Source organism: Pantherophis guttatus, chromosome 6 (assembly GCF_059756535.1).
Source record: "Pantherophis guttatus breed Tessera chromosome 6, ASM5975653v1, whole genome shotgun sequence".
Lineage (NCBI taxonomy): Eukaryota > Metazoa > Chordata > Lepidosauria > Squamata > Colubridae > Pantherophis > Pantherophis guttatus.
This window is the reverse complement of record NC_142068.1, coordinates 64,807,706-64,818,644: the sequence shown is the minus strand read 5'-3', so window position 1 is coordinate 64,818,644 and position 10,939 is coordinate 64,807,706.

Sequence of the window (10,939 nt, the reverse complement as noted above, 5' to 3'; positions counted from 1 at the left end):
TGGAAGGAATTCAAGGTGGGCTGGACTTGGAACTCTTGTGGGCATGAAGGGACTCATGACTGATGATGCATTTGACCCCTCCCTCTGGCTCAGCCTGGTCATCTCCTACATATATACTAAGACTAAGTAATTCTTCAGATTTTATTCCAGAAAGGTATTTTGGCACTCATAAGGTGTGGCTATAGCACCTGACTGCATTTCCTTAAAGTAACTGCATCTTCAGGATCATGGATGTAACTCTTTAAGGAATTGCAAATGGAAGCTATGTTGCTATCTCCTATGCTGTAGAGCAGTGGTCCCCAACCTTTTTATCGCCGCGGCCCGCTGAGCGCGCGCAGGGGTGGGGGCACAGCCCAGGAGCTTTTGCGCACGGCCCATTGCACACGGCCCAGGAGCTTTTGCGCACGGCCCAGGAGCCTTTGCGCTGCAGCGTTCATGTCCCCCGGCCGCTGTGCGGCCCGGTGCCAGGTACTCCACGGCCCGGCACCGGTCCGCGGACTGGGGGTTGGGGACCACTGCTGTAGAGCACCTTTTTGGAAGCACAGGCTTAGTATATATCATGTTTCATTCTGTTTTCTACTGGGGTTTTTTGACTAAACCACAGCTATGTGACAGTTAATGCTAAAGAAAGTCCTAAAGTGAGTTATTGTTCAATTGTACCGAGACAATATTGAGTTATTCTCTATTTATCTGTTTAGCACCTTCTGATATTGAAGCTTAGTTTAAAATATACAACACTTACAAGTGGTTGTTGTTGATAATGATGTTATACCTGAATGAGAATGAATGAATGAGAATGACAGGTTCAGCCTAGTATACAGTAATGTGTTAATCAGAGATTTTTGGCCTTTAGGCATTATGAAAATGCAACTAAATATTCAATAGGAATGTCTGAGCCACGTGTAAAATACAGGATACTGAAGTTAAAAAGTGATCAACTTGATTAGACCTCCTTCCCATGTTGTGTTTCCGGCAACAACTCACTTCTGGAATAATGATTGTGGATTTCAATGCATTTTATGTGCCTGGCCATTTGAAGGTAACCCTAGAATTAATTTATAAAATCACAGTTCTTATTGCAAAGGGTCAGCATTGTGTAGTACTTCCAGTGTTGAACTGGGACTGAAGAGGCCCATGTCCACATTCCCAGCTGGCAATTAAACTCACTGTGTGAAGCCAGAACAATTTTCTCTCAACCCAATCTTGAAGTAAAATAAAATGGACTTTGGTCAGAGCTACATATGATGCCTTGAGCTTTTTGGAGGAAAAATGGGACATCTGTATTTTGCATAAAGAAAATGAATTTAACTGCACTCTTATTCTTACTCTTATTCTTAAATGTGGTAGGAGCATTATTCCTACCACATTTAAAAAGAAGAAACCGCACGCTGCAATAATTAGAAAAATTGTAGTGATTCAAATGTTTAGGAAGGGGCCAAGACACTTCGTTTGATTGAAGGACAAAATGGTAACCAATTTATTTACAGATCCCCTTGGATCGGCAGATGAGTCCTGCTTCAAAATTAACCAGGGTGAAGACAGTCTACCACAGTGGCCCCCAACTTTTTGGGCACCGGGGACCAGTTCTGTGGAGAGAGGTTTTTCCAAAGATTGGAGGTAGCATGGTATTGCTTGTTTGCGCAGCTGGTTTCTGGCATACTGCAGCCTGGTACCAGTCCACAGATCAGGGGTTGAGGACCCCTGGTCTACCACATCTGAGGTAGCAAATTAGTTTGGGATGCCAGGAAAAAATACATAGCATCCACAGTTTCTTTTTGGAGAGAAGCAGCTGAAGCATTAAGAGGAAATGTCAGTGCTGGCTCTCTTTGTTACCATCTATACTTACCTCTAGTTGCCCAAAGTTGGAACTGGTTTTGCCTGTATTCCAAGGTTTAACATTAACTCCTTTTCATTTCATTCATTTATTTGATTATATTTATTTATTTTAGGAAATTAATATTGCTGCCCATTTGCACATGGCGCCTCAAGGCGGCTTACAGGAATATAAAAACCTTATATATAAAACAATAAAATGAATAAAAGAGAATAATCACATAATAAATTAATAAAATAATATAATAACCCCCCCACCCAACACATCACACAAGGCAACAACACATCACACAAGCCATTTAATATACTGCTTTATTATTGTCACAAATATCTCAATGCGATGAACATACCCAACCTACCTTCTATATTTTCCCCACAACAATAACCCTGTGAGGTGGGTTGGGCTGAGAGAGTGAGTGGGCCAAAGTCACCCTGACAGCTTTAATGGCTAAGGCGGGACTTGAACTGGCACTCTTTTGCTTTGTAGCCTAGTGCCTTAACCACTACGCCAAATTGGCTCTCTTACATACATACAAGGATTGCCATTGTGATTATAGTGTATAAAAATCAGCTCCAAGACTGAAAGTCCATCTTAGAGTAACTGTAAAACAGACTATAGTTTGGAGTAAAGCATTGAAATGAAACTAGTGAAGAAGTATCATAAATTTGGAAAGAAAGTATGAGAGTTACCATAACCACATCACACATTTTTCCTTTACCGCCCTTCTCTAATGAAGAGTCAGAATCTAAGGGAGGTTCTTTGTCCTAAAGTTACAGTTTGAAGAGAAGATTCTAGAAGAAATATGAATTGATTCCTTGAATGCGATTCAGTTCATGCCTATGTAAAAACAACAATAGTAGCCATTAGGTACTTATCACAGGACAGCACAGTAATTTTAAATTTATTCTACTAGGTTTTGGATCACAGTGTTAACCAGTTCTAAAAACTGGATTATTTGGCTGATATAAATCAAACCAGGCCTTATTGCTAGTAAAATAATATTAACAACTTTCAAATAATTTTAGAATTTTCTTTTTTCATAGTGGTTTATTTTAAATAATTTCTCTCATCACATAAGAATGTTTCCGCATTTCCCCAAATTTTTTTGACCCTGAAATTTTATTTTATTTTCAATGGAGACAAATTTCAGAAAAACCCTATTCAGTTAACATAAATTCTGATGTATTTTTAAAGGAATGTAGGTTTTAAGCTTGCAGTAAAGCTTACTTTTGTATAGACCTGCACAGGTTTGTATTATCTATTGTAGTTAATGCAGTATTATGTAGAACAGAGGTTGAAAAACCTTATTCTTTCAGTTGGACTGGGCAACATTCTACTCCAGAAAATTGATTAAAATGTGATTTTATTGAATTGAATTTGAAAACTAATGAAAATAGCAATAGACTTACTGTATATACCGCTTCACAGTGCTTTACAGCCCACTTTAAGTGGTTTACAGAGTCAGCATCTTGCCCCCAACAATCTGGGTCCTCATTTTACTGACCTCAGAAGGATGGAAGGCTGAGTCAACCTTGAGCCTGGTGAGATTGGAACTGCCAAACTGCTGGCATCCAGCAATGAGCAGAAGTAGCCTGCAGTACTGCACTCTAACCACTGCGCCACCATGGCTCTGAGTACTGAGTGAACCAGATCCTTCCAAATAAATTGGGATGTTTTAATGAATGTGTAAACTTAGTGTCTCAATTTGGATGGCCCTAACCCTGTTTGCAAGGCTCTGAAGACCTGGCTGGTTCCCCCTGTCATTTAGGTCAGGAAGTTAGGCCAGGTCTGCAGTTGAGATAATTGTGGTTTATTGCTTTTACCTTGATCACATGAGACATTGGCTGTGGTTGTTATTTTAATCTTTGTATACCTCTCAGAATCACTGTGGTAGAGCGGACAACCATATACATCATATAAATAAATCAGAAATTCAGATCAAATGGCTCCAATCCAAGGATTCAATTCAAAAAACCTCATTAGATCAATTTTGGAAATTTAGTCAATTAACCATGCTATTTTTTTTTTTAATGTATACAATCTGCCATTCACAGTCCAAGTTATTAGATAATTGTACTAGTAATGCTAAGAGACATGGTGACTTAGTGGCTAAGGCCCCAAGCTTGTCAATTGAAAGGTCAGCAGTTCAGCAGTTTGAATCCCTAGTGCCACATAATGGCATGAGCTTCCAGCTTTGTCCCAGCTTTGGCCAACCTAGCAGTTCAAAAGCACATAAAAAATGCAGGTAGCAAAAGAGGGACCACCTTTGGTGGGAAGGTAACAGTGTTCTGTGAGCCTTTGGCATTTAGTCATGCTGGCCACATGACTACGGAGATGTCTTCGGACAGCGCTGGCTCTTCAGCTTTGAAATGGAGATGAGCACTGGCCCTTAGAGTCGGGAACAACTAGCACATATGTGCGAGGGGAACCTTTACCTTGACCTTTTACTAGTAATGCTGGGATCAGTATCTTTTCTTAACCATGATGCCTTTAAGGCAAGGATGGAGAATTTCTAGCACAGAGGTCTAATCTTGCACACAGATTCATTCATACTTCCATGGGGTTTAAATGAGATTTTCCCCAGCCCAGTCAATCCCTTCTATCATTTTTTGCAAAAATCCTAGCTGAAGCTTGCAAACAGATTCTTAGCTGCAGAGAATATTTCCCTTTTCTTTGTCTTGAATGGTCTATCAAGGGACATTGTTGTTGCTGTTGTTGCTGCTAAACCTCTTCTCCCTGTGTTCAGTTTCAGTCTAGAGAATATTATGGCTTCAGTATAAAATTATTCTAAGGATTTCTGGAAAATGTACATAGATAATTTTGACGATTGCTATATCCGTGCTTTGATTCACTTGAGAGGAACAGTCTCTTATGAAACTTGAAATTAATAGATAACGTTTTATCCTTATTAATGTTCTCATTTTTAATATGGTGAGTAAAGGATTGGTTAAAAGGATTAGATTTAACATTCTGGAGGTTAGGATATATATCTTTTTTTTAAAATTATCCAAGAAATAAGAAATGCCCAAAGGCAGTTGATCCTTCTCCTACAGCTGGAATCCAAATAATCCTCCCTCAAAGTTCCAGTACTGCAAAATCAAAGAAATTAATTATTTATTTTTCACTTAGTTATGAAGAGCATGTGTTTACATTACAATACATTAGACTAGACTTGACCCATGTCTAATCAGGGCAAATCTTTTACATATCCCTTTTTCTTTAGCCAGGATTATAATTCCAAAATGTTAAACCAATTCCTGCCAACAGACATATAATTGAAACAGCTGTCTATTTTTAAAATTTAAAATAAGAAACCACATAGGCACCAAAGAAAGCATCCATTGACACATTGTTACTTTGTAGATGGCCATTAACACATGTTTCCTAAAGTCCTTTAGAACATATGCATCAAACAAGTTTGATTGTGTTGGCAGATGAAGGAAATACCACTTCGTTAAACGGATGTATTTATGAGTTATATGAATAATGAATTTTCCTTTTGTTGAAAGAGACTATTGGCTGCAAAATTAAATAGCAGTAAGGCCAAACCCTTCATCTTTTCTTTCCCTGTATCTTCCCTTGCCATAAGTTGATTTTCTGACAGGGGTATTCACAGGGTGTAGTTGAAAATGTCACAATGGTCGCCATTTTTGGCACAATTAAAACTCTACCATTTTTGCACTTGTCACATTAAAAAGGAGAAGAGCCATGATTTCACCATTGTAGCTGTCACCTTAACTTTGACCTCTGTAATTAAAAAACAATAGGAAGATATTATATTTGTATGTGTGTCTGTTATAAACAGAATAAAAAAAGCTGAAGTAAAATAATTTGCTGTAAGCATAAAAATAAAAGTAAGTGCAAAGGCAACCAGTTCTTTTAACTTACCTTTACTCCCCAGGTAGGAAAAATAATTTAGAGTACAATCAAAAATTCAGCAAGGATTTAGTCATAATAAAAGTGCCAGAAACATTAAGCCTGGAGAAGCTTGTAATTTATCTTAGCCCAGTTCATCTACTCCAAGTTGAGAAAGGATCAGTGAGCAAAGAGGACAAAAATCCCTGTTCCAGCTTGAAACAGAAGTACCTTACTTTTATCTGCTTCACTTTCTGTATTTCTCCATAAAGCCTATTATTTTGATAATAAAGGGAATTGGGATCAGTCTTCTAGGCTGTCCATGACAAGAAGTTATATTTTGAGAGGCTCTCCCTGCCAAAGGCTCTTTTTGGAAGCTCAGTTGGTATGATTTAACATTCTGGGAGGAATGCATGTGATAATGACAACCAGATCAACTCAAAGTAGCCTTAGACTGCATGGTAGCACATTGAAGAACTTTGTTTTTAAAAAATGTTTCCCTAGATAAATTTTTAAAAATCCCCCCATGCTTTGGGGACTGGTAGAGAGAAGGGAGGAAGGAAGGGAGGGAGGGAGGAAGGCAAGCAGGAGCGAAGCTGAGTTGGCGCAGTGGTTAGGGTGCAGTACTGCAGTTACTTCAATTGACTGCTAGTTCAGCAGATCAGCAGATCAAATCTCTCTGGCTCAAGGTAGACTCAGCCTTCCATCCTTCCGAGGTGGTAAAATGAGGACCCAGATTGTTGGGGGCAATATGCTATTTAGTATACTGTCTTTGTTGTGAGCCGCACAGAGTCGTCAGAGAGTGGGTGGCATAGAAATATGAATAATAAAATAAAATAAAATAAAATAAAGGAAGGTACAAAGGAAAGAAAGAAAGAAAAAGAAAGAAAGAAAGAAAGGGGAGGGGGAGCAGAGTGAAGGGAGGGAGGAAGGAAGGAAGGAAAGAAAGAAGGAGAAAAGGAGAGAAGGGGAGGGAGGAAGAAAGGAAGAAAAGGAAGGAAGGAAGGAAACTGGTGCAGCATTCAATTTTTTTTGCATATAATGATTTGCATTTAGAAAATAAATGTCATAGCAATAAGTGAGGAGTAAGAGTAAGAAATAGAAGAAAGAACAAGAGAAAAGGGATAAAGAGAGAAAGAGAGAGAGAAGGTGATGCAGACCACAAAAGAATAAAACCAAACTGGGAATGGTAAAGAAACTAAATATATCAGCCCAATCTGACTGATCTGACCTTATGAAGTGTGAAGAATGCCTATTGCATAAAAGTCTGAGTACAAGATGCTATTTTCACTTTTATCACACCATATTGTGACCCATTTCCCCACACTACAGAGACAGTGGCAGACCCATGATCACCTTCTGCTTATTGCTCTTATAGGAAAGGGAGGCTACGACACGAGTGGAATAATGAGAAGGTCCACTCCTTGGCCAATATCTTCCCCTCTGCATGCAACTGCAGCACTGCACTCCCGTAACTTCAAGCAACTCCAACTTTTTTCATCAGTTATGGGCAGTGATGAGATTCAAGTAATTTAATCACCGGTTCGCTGCCCTAATGATTTCTTCCAACAACCAGTTTGCCAAACTGTTCAGAAAGTTAACAACTGGTTTTCCCGAAGTGGTGCAAATCCCACCACTGGTTATAGGACAATTTCAAGTGGGTTTAATTTTAAATTATGGACACTACAGCAAGACTGTAAGATTATTCAGTTTTATTACTTGGATTTAATAGCAACAGCAATAGCACTTAGACTTATATACTACTTCACAGTGCTTTACAGCCCTCTCTAAGCAGTTTACAGAGTCAGTGTTGAGCGTCAAGCAACACTCGACACCCTGACGTTACGACGAAAAAGAAAGGTGCTATGGGAGGGGGGGCCTGGGCATGGGTGACAGTGGAGGGTGAGAAACTGTGGCTAGGTGTCATACAAACCAGTGGAGGAATATAGTGGGGCTCACGTGGGGTGCTGGTGCAGCTCACGTCAGATAGCAATCCAGCCAGGAGCGACGAAGCCTTGATGATGTCATTTCCCTGTGACCAAAACCTGCAGTGGATTCAAACGCCCTTCAGCTGAAAGAAGTTACGAACACGTGCTGGCTAGCAATCAGCTGAGGGCAGAACTATAAAGCATAGCTGAGGGGCGGACGCCCTCAGCGCTGACTTTGTTCATGTTATTGTACCAGTGCTGACTAGCAGCCGCTTTGTAGCAGGACACTAAACTGGGTTTACTGGCTGAGGCTTGGCGTTTTCCCTGAGTTTCTGCACTAGCAGCCTAGCGGAGCCAAGAGTCAGCATGTTACCCCCACCCCCAAACAATCTGGGTCCTCATTTTACCCACCTCAGAAAGGTGGAAGGCTGAGTCGACTTTGAGATGGTCAGAATCAAACTCCTGGCAGTGAGCAGTGAGTTAGCCTGCAATACTGCATTCTAACCACTGTGCCACAGTGACTCTTATAATGTGTGTGTGTGTGTGTGTGTGTGTGTGTGTGTGTGTGTGTGTTGCCAGTTATAACCCATTTCTACATCTTTATAATATATCAAAAGGTTTTGAACGGTTAGGCTCCATGTATTAGCAAATAAATAAATAAATAAATTTCACAATCTATTAGGATCACTGTCATTCAGAGACTGTTCAGATTTAGCTGCTAATGGGTTGGAAGAGCCAAAAGATTTTTGGTGTTTTCACAAAACTTTGTGTGCATGTGTGTGTGCGTGTGTGTGTATTGAAGACCCCAGAATGATATAACAGGCTAAAGACACTTAGATGAGGCAGATATATAGGATATGCTTATGCATGCATACATATGAGACAAAATAATGGCACAGCATAAGAAAGTCCTTGCCTATCCAGAATTTAGAGCTACTGCTAATGTAAGTCTCAGACAAAATTTAATAAGAAATAAGGATGTTGTTTTCAAATAGTGGAAGGTCTGAATTTCAATCCCTACATTTTTCACCTAGTGGTCAAAAATCCCAACTCACAATGAGGAAAGCCACAATATTATGTCAATAAGACTGGGCTGCGTGATAGAGAAGCCTAACTTCTAAATTATGTGTACAAATGATTTATCTTTGTTCCATATATCCTGATCCTGGCATGTTGTAAAGATTATTTTCTTTACTTGGTGAACGCTGAACTCCTGACTATTGTAGACTTTCTCCAAATCATACCAGTCTTCAGATTAAAGGTTTTTGAGCAAAGCTGCAGTCCTTTTTTTTTATTTTTTAATGTTATCTACCAATACTGAACCACATACTAATTTTTCTTTCCTGAGCTTTTATTTCCTGTTTGTAAAAGACATCCCGTTTACTGAAGATATGGGAACTTCTGGTTATACAGGTAGTCCTTGGCTTACAACAATTTGTTTAGTGACTGTTCAAAGTCACGGCGACACTGAGAAAAGTGACACTTTTTTTCACACTTACAACTGTTGCAGCTTCCCTGAGGTCATGTGATCAAAATTCAGACGCTTAGCAATTAGTTCATATTTAATGACGATTGCAATGTCCCGAGATCATGTGATCCCCTTTTGCGACCTTCTGATAAGCAAAGTCAATCAAGATTCACTTAACAACGGTGTTACAACTGCAGTAATTCACTTAACAACTGTGGCAAGAAAAATTGTAAAATGGAGCAAAACTCACTTAACAACTGTCTCACTTAACAATAAAACTTTTGGGCTCAATTGTGGTCATAAGTCAAAGATTACCTGTATTGTTAATGTATCCAGAGAAGATTGGTGTATATAATTATCCTAGAATAAGAGGTTCATCAGCACTGAACTAAAGTCTTTCAATCTTGCTGTAGTATCATGTAAAACTAATCTCTAGCTTTTTGCCAGAATATCTGCTGTTTATTTGAGTCTGAACAAGTGTTTAATGAAGGAAAACCAAAAAATGTGAACAATAATTTCTATCATCTTTAATTATTAATTATATTTCCTGAAGATAAGGTTATGATCCATCATTGTCTGGTGGTGAAATGGGGATGTGAAGTAAATGGCTCTGAAAATGTTCCACATTTTTAATAAATGGTATTCTTGGGCTTTCAGAGTGAATGTAGAAAGAATTTTGGCCTGGGAACAAAGTGTTTTGAAGTTCTGTATAAAGGTGAGGCACCAAAGGGCTCCTGTTCAGTAATGTTTGTGAGGAAAAGCTTCCAGAAACTACGTGAGTAAGGAAGACACATTAATTAAATAGTTGAAATAAGTTGGAAACTGAGGTGAGAAGGCTGGACAGTTTTTTCCCATAGGGCAGAAGATGCTGCCAAAGGCAAAGAGGTCACATGTGGGGGTGGTAGCAGGAATATTTTAATAAGTGGTGTAAATAAGTATTATGTGCTATTGCTTTTGTCACATGCCTGTTCTGTTGAAAATAGAAAGCACTAGAATCAATAGATGCTTCCAGTGGTACAGAGTAGCGACAAAAGATTTGTACACGTTGAATATGTTCATGGAACAAGAACTTCATTTGTTTTCCCACAGAAAAGTGCAGTAGCCTCATTTTTTCCTCCCCCCACCCCTTCTGCAAATAGAGTAACTTTTGTAGAGGAGCAATATGTTTGGAAAGAAATGCAGGGAGTCTCCCCCCCCCCCACTCTTTTTTTGGCCAGTCCACTTGGAACATGGATTCTCTTTTCTGTTTCTTCTGCTTCTTCTTAAGTTGTTCCAAGAAATATGTTTACAGGTCTGTTAGAGTCAATTCAGATAGGAATCTTTTGGTCCCCACTGTCACATGTGTTTCAGATGAACAAACCTTTATCCTCTGTTGGGTCTTTGTCCGCCCTCTCCTTTAATTGCCTTCTGCAATTATCATGTTGCCTGTCCTTCCTTCCTACCCTCCCTCCCTCCCTCCCTCCTTCCTTCCTTCTTTCCTTCTCTCTCTCTCTCTCTCTCTTTCTTTCTTTTGTTTTCTTGAAGGCAAAAGTCTTCCTTCTTAAGACTTTTGTTTTAAAGAAATGAGGTGGAAATCTCCTTGTAAGTCCTTCCCAGGAATATGAGGTCGATATGTAGATGGTATACTCTGCACCTGATTTGGAGACTTCTGGATGATTTACATGGATCTCTTCTCTTCTCTTCTCTTCTCTTCTCTTCTCTTCTCTTCTCTTCTCTTCTCTTCTCTTCTCTTCTCTTCTCTTCTCTTCTCTTCTCTTCTCTTCTCTTCTCTTCTCTTCCCTTCCCTTCCCTTCCCTTCCCTTCCCTTCCCTTCTTCCCTTTATCTCTTCTCCCCCCCTCTTTCTTTGCCTCGTT